We start from the raw sequence: 6880 nt of genomic DNA on the forward strand, positions 1-6880 counted from the left end.
TTTTCTTTTCTTTTCTCTTTTTCTTTTTTTTTTCTTTTTTCTTTTTCTTCTTTTTCTTTTCTTTTCTTTTCTTTTCTTTTCTCTCGACTCCTTCCTGGCCGAAACAGAGGACCGACAGGTCCCCTCCCTTGACCGACCGTTCAGGCCACGGTCAACACGACGAACCCGACAGTAGAGGGGGGCAACTCTCTCGAGTTCGGAGAGGCAAAGCCGGCGGTCGGTTATGTTCGCCGGCGCCGGAAAAACCAAAGGGAAGAAGAGACCAAACAGGGGTCCCTTCTCCGACAAAAATCGACAAAATCCGTCGCCGGCAGTCATGCACAGAGGCACGGGAAGAAGGAGAAAGAAGAGAGGAAGAGGAGAAAAACTTACTTCGGCCTCCGATGACTTCGTCGGTGAGCAATCACGGTGAGAACGAAACAAGTATCCGCGGCTCAAATCGGAGAAATCATGGAGGAAGAGAGGGGAATAGGACCGATGGTCGGCTTCTAAGGAAGGGGAGAACCTTTTTATAGAGAGCCCTAGGACTCCGGGGGGTCCTAGGACTCCCGATCACCATGGTCTCATCGGAGAAGAAGACTCCTATCGGGAGTCTTCTTCCCGATTTCTCCTGTTTCTGTTGTTTTTTTTTTTTTTTGGGCTTGGGCTTGGGTCTTGATAGTTGGGCTTGGACTATAACAAGGAGAGTTGGATTTTTTAATAAAAGTTAAAATGAGAAATTTTTCTTCTAGCCATTTATTTGGAGGGAGTTTCATTTCTATTCTTATTCCATAAAAAATAGAAATATTCCAATCTTCTAAATTCAATCCATACACTTGTTTAATATTCAAATTCTATTTTGATTATGATCATGAACTAGTATTTTCGAAGGTATAAACATTCTGATTCTCATTCTAATCTATTTAGATTTTAATTTTAATTTTGATTATGAATTCAATATATTTTATAATAAAAATAAAAAATAAAAAATTATATTATAAAAAAATAAAAATTATATATATATATATATATATATATATATATATATATATATATATGTATGTATGTATGTATATATATATATATTTTTTTTTTCCTCCTCCGCTTCGGACCCTACAAAAGACTCGGATGTCGCGAAGCAATGGATGCGTGAGAATGGCCGATACAGCTAGGAATGACTCCTTACATAATACGCATACCGTCGAAAGTATCAACGGTGTCGTAAACAGTTTAAAATATTATATAATTATCCCCTGACAAGTTTTGTAGTTTATCATGAATCATTTAAAAGCTCTTGTTTCTTGCTACCATGCAGCAAGCCTACCGTACCGTTTTGGCCAACAAACTACTACTGCCAACAAGGTCCACGCAACTAAAGGACCAATCTCCTAATTCTACGTACCAAAAAAAAAAAGGACCATGTCCCAAACAATGTGCACCATCCTATGATGCAGACCCCTCTAATTGCAATCAAGTAACACCTCAACAATTTAAGGCTATGTAAACTACTCTCTCCGTACAGATCGACTATGCGAAGTATTCACATGAGGTAACGGGGACCATGCGACACTCACAAAGTTTAGTGCGATGCGGTAATAAAAATAAGAATAAAAATCCTAGCTACAAAGATAGTGATCCTACCTTTCCGTTTTGATAAAAGACGGTGACTATACGTTTGTCATAAAAGTTTATATGACATTGTGATGTAATAATTTATACAAGATTAAAAATGATGTAGATAGAGATAATAAAATTATCGTATTTGATTGTATTATAATAATCTCACATGACAGTAATTTTAAATCATTCTTATTTCTCAAATCACCGTTCTATGCAGTAATAAAAAATCTGCTCTCGATGACAGATATCCAACATTATTTCATCACGATGATCTTATATTAAAATAATTAACGAAAATATCTTTGTAATCGAAAGATTTTCTGGAAGAAGAATCTATCTTTTTTTATGCGATATTTTCTCCCACGCATACACTATATTATTTATGCATGCTGGATGGATAGTTGGGGCGTCATCTCCATGGAAGAACAGAAGAAAATTTTTCTTTAATTTTCTCACTATGGTGATTAGAAAGAAAGAAAAAATCTATTAAATTTTTTTCTAAAATTTTTTCTATCCTAATTCTCAATTCCAATTAGAAAGGGTGATTCAAATCGGTGATTTTGTTTTCTCAACCCAATCATGATAATATGAGGCTTTATAATCGATAATCTTAGATTCCTGTAGTATACCAAATAAATTATTTGTATATATGGAGATCTTTAATCACTACTCTATGACCAACCAAACATTGTGATCTTAGATCATTAGGATCAGATCATCCTAGGATTTGGATCATCGATGATTTTAGTACCATGGTGATCTCAGTTGGATCACCAAATGCCTTTTAAAATTAGTTGGTTAATTCACTTCTTTTTATTGATTTTTCAAATATATTATTTATTATTTTAAGATAAAATTACTTTAGTTAGATAATATTAAATGTATGAGATTTTTTTTTTGGGTTACATAGATCCATTATTTCATTGTTGTCATATGTTGTTATATAGCGAATATGGCGGTTATGTACATCGATCCACTAATATCAATAGCCCCAATGATGCTTTACCATAGCTATTATATAAAATAAGTAACAATAATATAACAATGGTATGCATGGAAAATGGAAAGAGAGGAGATCAATAAGGAGGTACCAATATGAAACATGTAGCAATTATTAAATATTACAATTTAATGCCAAACATAAAATAGTTGAAGAAGTATGACCCAACAAGTTGTATTTGCCTGACACAACCATAATTTATAAAATAACTTGATAAAAACCTATAGTGTTTTGAGTAGCATGTCGTGAACTCAATAAAATTAAGAAACTATGAAAAAAATTTAATGCTAAAGAGGGTGACGATAAACTAAAGAAATAAAAGGAAGAAAAGATATATTTCATCACTGCAAGTATTAAAACCATGGCCATCATAATTCAAAATCTAAAAGCTAATCTGACTACAATGAAAAATTAAAAATATTGGAACTATTCTTTGCCAAAATAAGTTTGAAAATTTTAGACCAACTCTGGATTTCAAATTCTTGAAAAATTCTGTCAGACATAAAAGAATTAAAATTTTATATTGAATATTTATGATAAGAGACATCTATTAAGTCATGCTTTTTGAAGATAAAATTTTTATGATCGATCATGAAAAAAATTATGATCAGATTATCATCGCCTGTCACGTCTTTGAATAACACTGCACGTACTTATATGCACATGTTAAAATATTAAAAAAATAAGAATGGATAAATTCAAAAAGTTATGTAATATTTATCAAAACTGTTCAAATATCTTTAAAATTTATCTATTTTTATTTTTTTAGTATTTTAATATGTATGCGTGCTTCGAAGATGTAGCAGGTGATGACGATCCGATCATAATTTTTTTCATGATCGATCCGATCATAAAAATTTTATTTTTTTAAATATTTATCGTACATTAATTTTGGGCTATAACTAATCAACCTTTTTTCACTGAATTGATGTCTTTTACTCGTTTGCCTTGTCTCACTGGATTGGCTGCAGGTTTATCGGCATTCCGATTTGGCCACCCTAACATTGAAACAAAAAAGATTTTGCCGGTACGAAAAGCATTGGACCACTAATTTGTGTGCATTTTACTGAGCTCCCAAGCATCCAAACTTTGAATAGCTCTGCAGGTCCTCACGCTAGGAACGCTACACAGCTAATGTCTTCAAAAGTACGTGACCTACAATAATTTATAAATGATTTTGCATGTGACGTCCCTGCATGGGGAGGGTCTGATGTAGTGGAGGTGGTTGGAGTGCATGAGGCGAGAGAAGTTGCTACACCATAATACTTATAAAATCTCAATCTAAAAAATATACATTTTTTGCTCATAGCTTTTATTGAGGAGCAAGCAAATTGACGTTTAAAATTTTATAAATAATTTAATCGATATTCCTATCTTTCTCAAATTAAATTTAAAAAATTTAGAAAAAAAAGATGAGAAGCCATCGAACCAGAAGGGTCTCCGATATCCACCGGACTGCTCGCTTGGTCGAGATGGAGGATCTCGGGATGTCGGCTGGAAGGCGGCAGTGGGAAGAGAGGTTGACATTGGAGAATATTTGGAATGTCTGGTTGTTGGATAAAGAAAATGATATTTTATGTAAAATGATTCTTGGATTGCAATCTTAGTAATAAGACTAGAAAAATTGCAGCATGCATACAAAATGGATATGTGCTACATGCACACAGGGGAAACAGGATTTTATTGCCTGCTAACTGGATCGGACTGGATCCAAAATCGCATTGTGGTTCTAGAAAAATGAGATTGATAATTTATTTGGTTGGATTTTTTGATTCTGAATTTAAATACAAAATAGGTTTGAATTTAGGCTGATCTATATTTGAAATTCCAAAATCCAACAGTACGTACACGTGTATGAATGCGTGTGCACGCGCATATATGTGTGAGAGAGAGATCACAACAAAGTTATGTATATATATATATATCTCAAAACCATGTATCCTCGTAGCTCTATAGACAGTTCATTTGTATAATATTAATGATGCTTAACAATGAGGTAATAAATCTATGCAACAAGTAACTTAAAAAAAAAAAAAGTCCAGAGGTATGAAATGGCTTCAATAAATACTTGACTACAAATCAGTATTTGAAATTTTCTTTTTAGGTCCAAGTTTATTAGGATAACAATTTTGGTTTAGGTCTAATATATGTACTTCTTGACTTTGAGAAATGATTCCTTTGCTCAAAAAGGAAAAAAGTTATAATTACAATTCATCTGCTCTGGAAGGCAAAATTGACCAACAACTAAATCATTTTAATCTAATATGTTAGGAGCATGTAATATAGAAAAATCTTTTTTTTTTTTTTGTTTTTTGTTTTGTTAAAAAGTTGTTCTATTTTTTGCCTATTTGCATACATGCTTGTTAGTCTGATCTAAAAAACACCTAGCTAGTCTTATCACAATTTTGAGTTAATATAGTTTACCTAAGCCAACTAATCCATATTTAGTTTGGTTGTTTGGTATCATACTATCATCCTCATGGAAGAATCTTAAGTTCCATGACGTATAGATAGGATTTCAAACTGGTTTGATGTCTAAACCCATGGATCTTATGACACGAGCAAAGTTTGAGCATAGTAATTGGCTTCCTCTCAAAATGTAGCATCAAGGAGACATCTAAGTTATAGCTAGCCCTGGATCATTGATTCAAAATCAATAAGAAAATATATCTTGCACTAATGGCAAAAACACCCTGATTTTTTTTTTATTTTGAATTTTTTTTAGTGTTATTAATAGTCGACGAAAAAGAGAGAAAAAGGCTTAGCAAATTTTCACGAGACAATGAGATAACGAAGAGAGTAGAAGAAAGGGGGAATGGAAGAGAAGAGCGAGGATATACCCTTAAAGCATCCAAGAGTTGAGTTTATATCTATCAAACAGGGAGAGGGCAGGAGGCCTCAACTACCTGAATCTAATATATGTGAATATGCTGCAGTTATAGGAAGCCCTCAAGACCAAAATAACATTGCTTTGAGTGTACCACCTAATTTGAGCACAAAAAATCTTATAGGAGTTATAATATTTAGGTGCATAAAGCTTTCCCCCAGCTACTTAGGGTTTGTTATCTAACATGGACTAACCGTGTGGACCATAGCAACCATTGGAGAAAAACAAATGCCAACTTGTAGAATGACCCACACGTAAACGAAGCTTTTGTCCTCTCCAATAACAAATTAAAGAAAAGGAAAACTTAAACTGCACTGCCAACCAAAGAAGCTCTACTTCTCTTGGCGTTGCATTCGGTTGAAGACAGAAGTGGTTAGTAGTCACAAGACAGCTCTGTTTTAAGTCCTTTTGGAGGCACCTAGAAAGGAGTGCAGGATGCGTTCAAAAAGAATGTTTGGAGAAGTTCCTCTGATTGCCTTGTTCAATGCAAGTGGGTTTTTTATATGTTTAATTAATTTAATAATCTCTACTTTTTATATAGATCTATAAATAATAATAGACTATACGATAAATGATTTCATCTCAGGCTGAGATTTTAATCAACCATACTTGCATCGGCCACCTGGGATAAGGTTTATATAACGTATTTGAGATTTAAATATCTTTACAGGTATGGACAAAAATACTTCATGCTAATATATTAATATATTTTTATTTTTTTATTATTTTTAAATATAAATTTTAAAATTAAAAGTTTAATAAAATTATTGGATAGAAATTTATTATAGAAAAAAAAATTAAATAACGAACTTAACTAATTTAGAATCAAGATATAGCTAAATTGAGCTATCAACTTGAAACTTATTATATTGATCAATATTTCTATATCTTAGTCCTGAACTAATCAGTAAAAATTTAAGAAATCTTTTTTTTTTTTTCTTGAAAACCTCTATTTGTAGGTAACAAAGTTCTGCATTAAGTAACATCAACCTTTTCAAAACTTTACTCAATTCTTTGATAAAACCATGACACTTATCAGCTTATAATTAAGCTGATAACATTTGCTAATTAATCTGATATTTTAAAAATTAAAACAATATATATAGATGTGTGTGTGTGTGGCATTTAGGCTGTTAACTCATGACTCGGTTTAGGCATGATGAAGGGTTGAGCATACTTTAACTTACTTGAACTGTAGCATTTGGAGTATTTTTGGTGGCCTGGTTAGTTGCTTTTCAGGCTATATTGGCTTGTATTTCATGAATGTAATGGCCTAACATGACTTAGCCCTTTAGACAAGACACACACAAACATACTGATGCTGCAATATCCTATTCTAAAATGGCACACAGCCAGTGTCCATCCAATTACAAAATGAAGAAAAAATATTTTAA

The sequence above is a fragment of the Elaeis guineensis genome, chromosome 6, assembly GCF_000442705.2.
Source record: "Elaeis guineensis isolate ETL-2024a chromosome 6, EG11, whole genome shotgun sequence".
Classification (NCBI taxonomy): domain Eukaryota; kingdom Viridiplantae; phylum Streptophyta; class Magnoliopsida; order Arecales; family Arecaceae; genus Elaeis; species Elaeis guineensis.